The sequence below is a fragment of the Berghia stephanieae genome, chromosome 14 (assembly GCF_034508935.2).
Source record: "Berghia stephanieae isolate SIO BIC M18660-M18661 chromosome 14, UCSD_Bste_1.3, whole genome shotgun sequence".
NCBI classification, from domain to species: domain Eukaryota; kingdom Metazoa; phylum Mollusca; class Gastropoda; order Nudibranchia; family Aeolidiidae; genus Berghia; species Berghia stephanieae.
In genome coordinates, this window is record NC_088373.1 from 26,720,159 (window position 1) to 26,731,212 (window position 11,054).

Here is an 11,054-nt window from a genome sequence, read left to right on the forward strand (position 1 = left end):
ATCAACTTTAACTGTGTAAATTTAAGAATTCATATTTTTATATATACCTAGTCAAATCATCAAAAGACGTAATGAGGAAGTGTGACATTTTGCTGAATGTGCGATTTCATAAAAGACAGGCGAGAGACCCACCAATAACCTAGTCTCTTGCACACCTTTGATTTATCATGCATTGAGCTGGTGTCAAACAAGATAGTCTAAAACAAAGTACCTATCAAATTAAATAATATACCCAATATGCCCAACAGAATTATTGTTTTTTTTAAATCTTTTCATTTCAGGAGAAAGGACAAAAGATCCAACATCATCATCAAGAGTGTGTTCTTGTCACTTCAGAGATGGTGACAAAGCCAACCTCCCTGAATGGTTTGACAGAAATAAAAATAAATTGTTTCCATCAGAGCCAGAAAGAAAGAAAAGAAAAGTGACACAAGGAATTCCCACCCCATCTCAATTGGCACCAACATCAAGAAGTCCACCACCACCACCACCACCACCACCACCATCATCATCATCATCATCATCATCAGCTCAACTCTCTTCATCATCATCACAAAGTCCCACCTTTAAAAAAACCAGATTCCTCATCATCATTATTTTCCTCCTCATCATCATCCTCATTATCTTCTCCCTCATCATCATCTCAACTCTCGTCACCATCATCACAGGATTCCATCTTTAAAAAAAAAGATTGTAGAACAAGTGAGGATATTTTAAATAGAACAACAAATTTAATTCAAATTCAAGAACAAGAAATTACAGACAAAAATAAGGAAATAGCTAGCTTTAAAAAACCCAACTAAGTTAGATTCAACGCACTTACACTGTTTCAAGCCTTACAGAAAAAGTTCTTCGAATGGAGACAGGTGTATATTGTTTTAAAATATTTAATATTATTGTTCAATATGTTGAGTGCTTTAGAGGTAACATTATTTATTATAGTGGATGGGAAGTTCAGGAAGAGACAGTTGCATTAAAAGACCAAATTTTCATTATTACACCTATGAAACTTAGACAGAACTACGCTAACCTTCATATTTCACAATTGTTTAGCGTTAGTGAAAGTACTATAACAAATATTATACAAACTTTTATTCATGTTTTACATAAGCCATAAGCTTCTCTTTGAAAATGTTATGAAGGTTACATGCCCTTCTAGACATAAAAATAAACTGTCAGCTCCATCATCATTTTTAAGATTTCCAAATTGCAGAATGATCATTGATTGTACAGATGACCAAATTGCTATTCCTAAAGAAATGGATAAACAACGGTTAACTTATTCTTCTTATAGGTCCATGAATTCTGTTAAAGATCTTGTTGGTCTGAGTCCAAATGGTGTGATAAATTTTATTTCTAAACTGTATCCAGGGTCTGTCTCGAATAAGGTCATTGTACAAAATTGTGGATTACTAAAACTTTTAATTTTAAGCCCTGGAGATTTAATTTTAGCAGATAAAGGTAATAAAGGTAAAACCCCATCCTGATTCAAGATATTTTACCTCAAGGAGTAACTGTAAATATCCCTCCCTTTTTACATCAAAAGAAATTGCTTCATGTAGAATTCATGTTGAGAGGGCTAATGAAAGACTGAAAAATGTTAACATCCTCTCATATATTCCAACCATGTTAAGAGAAACATCTGATATTATTTTTCAATTTGTTGCAGCAGTTGTCAATCCCCAGTCTCCTCTTATTAAGGAGACTGCATTTTGTTAGCTTTGCCATTTATTTTGTACAACACACATATTTTGTTCATCATCATCAAATCACCATTCAAAATAATGGTTTTGTAGGTCCATACATGATTTTACATGATAAACATGACAAATTATGGCATTGTTGTGTCAATGTATGTTCAATGTCATTAACATTGTTAAATAAAATATGACAAATTAGTTTTGGACTGAATCAACCCAAGGCATCATCAAGATAGATCTGTGGAAGTAAAAGAATAAAAGATTCAAATTTAGAGCTGCGACCATGCTCAATAGGCAAAAAACAAACTAATAAAACGTCTGTTGTGGTCTTGTGGTATGACACTCGCTTTCAGATCAGAAGGTCCTGGGTTTGGGCCTCGCTCGGCGCATAGTTGAGTCCTTGGAGAAGGCTCTTTACTCACAATCTCTCACCGTACTCGGGTGTCAAATGAGTACCTGGCCGTTAACAGCGTTGTCTCTGTCCGAAAAAATTGTAATATCGCCCAACAGGCATCATGTCCCATCTTACATGTTAAATGTTGCTGTTGGCCAGGGACCCCTTGTAAAGCACTTTTAGTGGATATTACGCTGTATAAAAACTCAATTAAAAAAACAAATTAAGTGATTCTTTCATTCATCTTGCTTTGTTGATAAGGGGAAACCCGAAACGTCCATTTTATCTGTTTTCGTATATTGAATTGAAGTTCACATTCAATTTCACAATGTTATTGATTTCTTCGAGTTTCAAGCAGCAACATTTACATTACACCTTAACCCAATAGGAAGTTTAGTTTACCGTGACTAACACTGGTCTAAATAAATCCTTTATTCATCCCATAGAGGAAATTTATCTCTAGGGTCTATTCCCAGGGAAGACTGGAATAACCGCGGTGCAGCGCCGCAAATTGAGCTAGGGCGAGGTGACTTGCTCAAGGCCACACAGCGCAGCGGCGGGTGAACGAACTCGGTACCTTTCGGGTACGAAGCAAAAACCGTGCCGCTGATCCAAGCTGCCCCACATGAAGTATGATAAAATGTCTAGCGTGATTGGTGATTGTGATGCTCATATGAGTATTATAATAAAGGTTACAACACGATATTAAATAGTATGTAGTAGACTATAGTCAATAGCAACGAAACTTAGCGAAGCAAGACTAAGACCTCAAAGACTCCGTGGTCCATAAGATAAAAACACAATAATTCAATGACTCCCTCTCTCTCTCCCTAACTAAAATCGAACGTAAACAGTTAAATCTTTCCATTGGATATACTAAATCTGCCTAAACTCAAAGTAAACTGATTATTGTCCAACAGTAGTTTTACGGAGATGTGAGATTTTGAGAGTGAGAATGAGAATACGAAATGACTTACCTTCACAGAATACTCTTTATTCTTCATGCTGGCTTGAACTTTGCCGAACATCAAGCCATCTGAGTAAGTGAAAGTCAAAACATGACCTGACTGATGATGATTTTCACCTCGCGAGACACTTTTATGCTCATTGGAGAAGTATTTCATAAGGGCGGTGATGGAAATAGAGTTCGTGTCAGCCATTTTTCTCGACTGTTTAGAGCCAGCCGGTTTGTTGCCATGCGTTGCTGCGCAGGATTACGTCACGACTTAGAAAGCCTATTGAAAAATAATTTAAAGGTAATTTAAAAACTATAGTGTCATCTAAGCCATCATCTGCCGTCGAGCGAAACCTTGAACTGTTGCCTTGAGTCAAAACAAAACCGGATGATCTTGTACTTGTACACATCAAAATGAAATTGTCATTGATAGTCTATTCAGTGATGCCAAAACTCCGGTTTCACCTGAAAAAACTCGTCTGGAGCAAAAAATTCCGGGTTCCGGGCAACTGCTGTCAAATTCCGGTGAGGTCAAATTCTTCCAAGACCACTACACCGATTATACAAAGAAGTTGACAGACGAACAGAAAGAACAATTAGATACAGAGATCACAATAGAAGACCTACAACACAGCCTAGAGAACATGAACACAAACAAATCCCCAGGCCCCGATGGACTAACAGTAGAATTCTACAAAAGTTTCTTCCCTCTCCTTATAAAACCCCTCCTAGAACTGACTAAAGAAATATACAAAGAAGGACAATTAACGAACAGCCAAAAGATATCATACATAACCCTCATACCCAAAGCAACACAACAGACGTCAAACAATACAGACCCATATCCCTCCTAAACACCGACTACAAAATTATAGCGAAAACTTTAAGCAACAAAATCAAAACTCACCTACCCCAACTGATAGACAAAGAACAAACATGTAGCATAAAAAACAGAACAATAGAACAACACACAAACTTCATCAGAGACCTTATAGGATACGTAAAACAGACACACACACACACGCATACATTTTGTCCATCGATCAAGAGAAAGCTTTCGATAGATTAGAACACAGTTTCTTACACAAAATATTAGAACACAACAGCAGGCCAGGATGTAAAATGATGAAGTCCATCAAAGAATGGCAGAAGAATCTACATAACATTAGCTATAGCAGTTAAAAATAGATTTAGCGCGGACGTCAGGGAAAGCACCTACGTCACTGGTCCAGGTAAAGTGATGCGTAGACTGAAGTGAGTAAACTCGATCGAGTTGTGTGCATCTTCATGATTTAAACAAATTAATGCAAATAACATGGGCATGTATGAAGGAACGAATAAGTCTAAACTAAAGAGTTATGCTACAAAATCAATCATAGTGAATTGCAGAGTTAAAGAGTAAATGTTTAGCTCGTAATTAGTAATCAAAAGCGTTAACGTTATGGCTGTATGAAATATTTAAGTAGCAATTATTAAGTATACAGAAGAACAAAGTAGATTTAGATGACTCAAGGTAGGTGGCTAGAAAGCTATGATTTGCCAGAATTAGTGATATAAATTTGTAAATGATCATAGTTGTTAAAATGAAGTTATAACGATGTGAAGTGATGAAAGAAAGCACACAAAAATATAGTATCAGGCCAGAAGTCACACCCAGCCGAAGATAAAAATAGTACTACATCGAGAGACTACCTGTGTAAGGGCTTAACACACAACACACAGTGTACTATTGGTCATAGTAACACACACGAGTAAAGGAATGTTGATATCACTAATATCAACCACAGAGACACAGTCTTGCATTACTTGCATACAATTAAATAGTGATGGTAGCGACAAGTAGTAAAGAGTAATAGAGTACAAAATCAAATAACATTAGATAGAATGGTCATTCTATTACACATACCAGACGCTGCAATTTCAAGACTCGTTAATATTTTGCTAAAGAATTATTGCAGGGAAAATGTGGAGGAAAGAAATGTTGAGCGGAGTGCAAGGAAGATAAGAAAGCTGACATCAACATAAGACATCATTATCAAGCATCCCTCTCTCTCTCTCTCTCTCTCTCTCTCTCTCTCTCTCTCTCTCTCTCTCTCTCTCTCTCCCCCCCCCCCCCCCATGCCCCAATGTTAAATTTTTATGTCCAGAAATGTGAATATTAATTGTCGAATTTCAGAGACACTCTCAAATAATTTTATTCTTATATCCTCAGAATTGCCAATATTACTTACAGGGCCATGTATGTATTTCTATGTATTTATTTATGAAAAAAAAACAAAAAAAAAAAACAACAACCTTAATGCGGCCATATTTTGAATGTGACGGTCACAAGCCCGTTAAACGCAGAGTGAGGTACAAATTGTATCATGAAATGGAATCATCTGGATTATTCTTCCAATGGATTAAGATTATGGATAAATATTTCTGAGGATTAATTTGTGGTTGTGATATTCATGGCATGTAAGTAGACACCCTTAGATTTGGATATTTTTCACTTTCTTTCTCTTGCTTGACTACTTGTCAAGTTGTATTCCAACAATGTGAATAATAGCATTTCTATCCCTCACTACTATTACTCTTAAGTTAATAGACTTCGATTAAAAGTACATGTCAATGCTAATGGAGAATATGAACTGACAAATATTATTATTATTATTATTATTATTATTATTATTATTATTATTATTATTATTATTATTATTATTATTATTATTATTATTATTATTATTATTATTATTATTATCTTATGATCATTTTAGTAGTAGTAGTAGTAGTAGTAGTAGTAGTAGTAGTAGTAGTAGTAGTAGTAGTAGTAGTAGTAGTAGTAGTAGTAGTAGTAGGAGTTTCCTCAGCGCATAAGCATGACGATATAATGTTGAAATGATCATCACTGTCAAATTGTGGTTAGTCGTAAACGATTTCAGAAATTACTATTTCCGTCCCTCCACCCTGAAAAAACGATGGAGGTATTTGTCAAAAGGGCTAACCTCCACCGGGTAAATCACATGACCCTCAAATTCGAGGTCATCGCAAGTTTGGAAGGAAAGGCTGACCCCAGGAAATTCTTTGTTGTGTTGAACAACAAAGAATCACTTATACGCTTCCATGGCGTAGAACAGAAAAGCCGAATGGCAGATGTTTCCTTATTTTGTCTAGACATCCGCCAGGCTTTATTTACAGAGACGATGCGTTTCGTGCCTCTAAGACTGAAGAACGAGGCTTTAGTTAGAGCGTTCGCCCTTTTTGCGAAAAAGAATACGGAAGTAGAGGTATTCAACTACTACATTCGTGTAGTTATTGAGGGTAAGCGCCACAAAATTGGGGTACTACTCCCGGACAGAGTCCCTGCCTGTCCCACATATGGAATGGAGGGACATCCATTCTTCCGGTGCCCACGAAGGAACCCTCTTGGGCTCCAATAAGATAGCTAAAAGGCACCCCGACAGCATCCACAACCAACCTCTTCTTCTTCTTCTTCTTCTTCTTCTTCTTCTTCTTCTTCTTCTTCTTCTTCTTCTTCTTCTTCTTCTTCTTCTTCTTCTTCTTCTTCTTCTTCATCTTCTCCTCCTCCTTCGAATGGGGAGAGTTTGCAAACCGTAAAAACATTTTCAAAAAGAACACAAGAAAACAACACAAAAACAATTCGGAAAAAAACCCCAACCTTTTGTCCCCCCCCCCCCCCCCCCTCCCCCAAACCAAAAGCTACTGAAGAGAGGACATAGTTCACGAAAGTCCCGCTCCACCCTCATCAACTTCTCCTGCTCTCTTGACTCATCCCCCTACCCCAACAATCCCAACCTGTGTGAACATCTCAACTACCTCATCTCGCGACCCTTCCCACACCCCACCTTCTCAGACCAACCCGAAGACCCGCCCCCCCCCCCCCTCCTCATTTCAACTAACCACCTTCTCCACCTCTCCCCCCCCCCCCTTCCCTAGAAACCCCGTAACCTCCAACCCCCCCCCCCCCCCCCCCGCAAAACTCCAAAGATCAAAGCACAGACACCTGATCCATTTACAAGCAAGCCCAACATACAAAGAACACCACCAGACAGATCATATAAAACAGCATTGACATCTCCAACAAGAAAACGAAATCAGAAGAAGACACTCCATCTCCCTGCTGTCTCCACCACATCCATCCTATCTAAAGAGAACTTCCCTGGATAGGAAAAGGAAACCTTCGAGAGGAAGGTAATAGAGAAGTTCAACGTCGGCCACCTCACCAGAAAGCAGCACAAACATCAAGTTAAAAGCTAGCAAAAAAAAAAAAAAAAAAAAAAAAAATACCCACACAGACATTTAGATGCATCTGTTATAATGTTGGTTGTTCATGGTGTGTTACTCTATAAATCAGCATCTGTGGTTGTGTGTGTGTGTGTGTGTGTGTGTGTGTGTGTGTGTGTGTGTGGGTTTGTGTATGTAGGTCAAGTCCTATGTGTTTGTAATGGTGTTGGGTTATTATGATATGTGTAGTGTTTGTGTGCAAATGTGTTTGTCTATAGAGATAATAACACACCATGAACAACCAACACGACATCAGTAGTAGTAGTAGTAGTAGTAGTAGTAGTAGTAGTAGTAGTAGTAGTAGTATTAGTAGTAAAGTAGTAGTAGTAGTATTAGTAGTAGTAGTAGTAGCAGCAGCAGCAGCAGCAGTAGTAGTAGTAGTAGTAGTAGTAGTAGTAGTAGTAGTAGTAGTAGTAGTAGTAGTAGTAGTGGTAGTCGTAGTAGTAGTAGTAATAGCAGTAGTAGTAGTAGTAAAGTAGTAGTAGTAGTAGTAGTAGTAGTAGTAGTAGTAGTAGTAGTAGTAGTAGTAGTAGTAGTAGTAGAAGTAGTAGTAGTAGTAGTAGTAGTAGTAGTAGTAGTAGTAGTAGTAGTAGTAGTAGTAGTAGTAGTAGTAGTGTGGCGTAGTTGCACACATATGTAATGGCTTATGATCGTATAGTGGTTTTTTAATAGATGGTAGTATTATCCTTTGCGTTGTGTTGTAAAAAGTTCAAGGGCCGATGATGATAACTGAATGTACAACATCAAGACATTCAAATAAAAATCCAGATTCCAAGTTTAATTTCTTACAGCTTTATTTGTTGTGATAATTCCGAAATCCAAATCAAATAGCATGGTCATAATTCAACCAGTTTCATAAATTTCAAATCCATAAAATCAATCCAAATGTTAAGTCGTTTTGCCTAAGTAACCATTTTCAATATTCGTGGAATATTTCTAAGTCCGTAAAATAAAGATTCTTAGTAGGATGTTAGAACTTAGGTAAGTGCAGCTCATTGTAAAGTAGAATCAGAATTACCCCCGTTTTCTTCGAAACATCCTCTTTTATCCCTATCAAAATTTTACCCACAGTTCCATTGTTTCCACGCCCCCTTGCAGTTTCGACAGTTCCCTGTCAGTCTATAATCCAACCCCTAAGAGTAAGACCCAATCATATTCAAACCTGAAACGTCAATTCCCACATATTGATGTTAAACCCCGCCTTTTATCATATAACATTATTTTGATAAATGCCCGTTTCACATGTTTCAACACGATAACCTATCCACTAACTTGGACACAAAACGGTCTCAAGTAACCTGGACATAAAACTGCGCACACGTGTCATGCGTCTCAAATAGCTTGGACATAAAACTGTGCACAGGTATAATGCGTCTCAAATAGCTTGGACATAAAACTGCCCACACGTGTCATGCACTGACCAAGCTTAGCTGATATGCCTGCACTATGTACTCACTAAACCCATTTGCTGATATATATAATCGACAGTTTTGCACCAAATTTCTTAGATAACCTTTTGCATAGGCTTACTCTCTTACATACGCCCCTTTCTTAGAATTTAAATTGACTTAAAACAATTTCAATTCAAAAAAAAAAAAAAAAATAACAGTAAGAGATTAAATATATATGTAATGTCGGACTAAAATGTAATAAACAAATGTAAGAAATAGTCTCTATTTTTTTTTTAAATGACAAATACTTATACCAGTTAAACACTTAACAACTTTAAACTTTAAATTAAAAAACACCAAAGTTGATTACAACATTCATATATATCGATTATAGGTTTTAAAGTATTAAATTCACAAACATCAAATTTGATTACAACATCTAAATAGATATATATCGATTATAGATTCTTTTTTCTTTCAAATTACAACATCAAATCTATCATTTAAAAGAGATTAACATTTAAATTACCAACACCAAAATTGATTAAAACATTTATATATTTATCGATTAAACTGAAAAGTATTAAAACATCGACAGTAAGATATCAATTAATTAAAAGTTCAAAGAAAAATTATCTCTTCACCTTAAATTCCATCTTCATAGCAATAAAAGTGTTTAATTCTCGTCATATCCCATCACACATAAATATTATTGCGTGAAAAAGGGTGGTTCAATTTCCATTTGTGATATACTCACGTTGTCTTATTCAATCTCAAATTCAACTCTATACGACATGGGTGATAATCTCAGCTTCCATGTATGTTTACTCATTTACTGTCATCTCAAAACCAATACCTTGTACATTCCCTTATATTGTATGTTTCCATTTAAGCAACATTATTACATTAATTCCAACTTATAATATGTGGTACAAATTATATTTTATAGACATCTAGATTCAAATACGAAGAATTATATTTCAATTAGTAATAAAAAAATATTTAAAAATAAATCATAATAATAGCATTATCATCATTTTAAAATTCAAGTTGAAGTTATTATCATTCATTGTTCATTGTTGATATTTCAATTTTTAAGCTTTTTAAGTCATGAGGGTGTAGTTTACAACTACATTGAAATCAAATTGTTCTTTGTGGTCATCCATCAGAGGTCACATTTCTCAGTAATCCGTTCGTTTCGAGAATGGTCATCTTGTAAAATTGTCAGTAATTGTTAATTAAGTCAATGTCTCCATTTAGAATGAGTTTTCATGTAATGAAAAAAATATATCAACTATAAGAGTTGAGGTGTTTGTATCTAGTCTACGTGTTGCATTGTTGTGTGTGTTGTGGTCACTGAATAGCCCAAGTGTCATAAATTCACTTTAATTATTGTTAATTAATGAAAACTTATCTTCTGTAAATGTCCTTGAATTATCACCATAATATCTTCACATTCAAATATTTAGCGTTTAATAAATAATCAGACATTAGTCTGTCCGACATCTTCACATCACATATTTAGTGTTTAGTAAATAATCAGTCATTAGTCTGTCCGACTTATTCATATTTAGTATAGATAGAATGCGCTTGGCCAAAGAGTTCACAACATTGCCATCCGGAAGTATAACGGACCAACACACAAACTCTGTGTAACCATGAACTTTTATAGTCTGGTTAATACAGTTTAGTGAGAACAACTCACAAACGCGGATGGCAAAAACAATAACAAAGGCCTGAGTGACGTCATCTGCATACTATCTATAGTGTAAATAACTAAATAAGTAAAATCTAACACAGTATGTGATTGTGGGCTTTTACTAAAGTGACCAACTTTTGCAATTAGTGTGTTGTATTTGTTCGAGTCTTTTGAATTGGGACGAAAAAAGACTCTACAGGTAGCAAACGTATGCTTAACCTGTTGGGTTGTTTCTTGGTCTTGTGACGTCGCTGTAATCCATTCATCTCCGGCATCTGGGTCGATTCTCCTCGTTGATATTTGTGGTTGTCTTGTGTATAGATAGTTCGAAGATGACGTCACTCAGGCCTTTGTTATTGTTTTTGCCATCCGCGTTTGTGAGTTGTTCTCACTAAACTGTATTAACCAGACTATAAAAGTTCATGGTTACACAGAGTTTGTGTGTTGGTTCGTTATACTTCCGGATGGCAATGTTGTGAACTTCTTGGCCAAGCGCATTCTATCTATACGTTGAATCTCATTGTTGATGAAATTGTAAAAATTCAAGATTAACTGTGTGCGAGATCTTGAATTTAAATGAAGTTTGACTTTTCCAGCAAGTCAAAAGAAAGTTGTGAACTCAGCCATG

At 36.0% G+C, this 11,054-nt stretch overlaps 1 long non-coding RNA gene across 1 annotated transcript; it reads right to left on the reverse strand.

Annotated features, from left to right (window-relative positions):
- Positions 1-709: 709 nt before the first annotated feature.
- Positions 710-4,184, reverse strand: LOC144959917 (uncharacterized). Its single transcript, XR_013642712.1, has 2 exons — positions 3,072-4,184; positions 710-1,938 (listed from the first exon to the last, which is right to left on the reverse strand). It is a non-coding gene; the product is annotated as an uncharacterized LOC144959917 (long non-coding RNA).
- Positions 4,185-11,054: the final 6,870 nt, after the last annotated feature.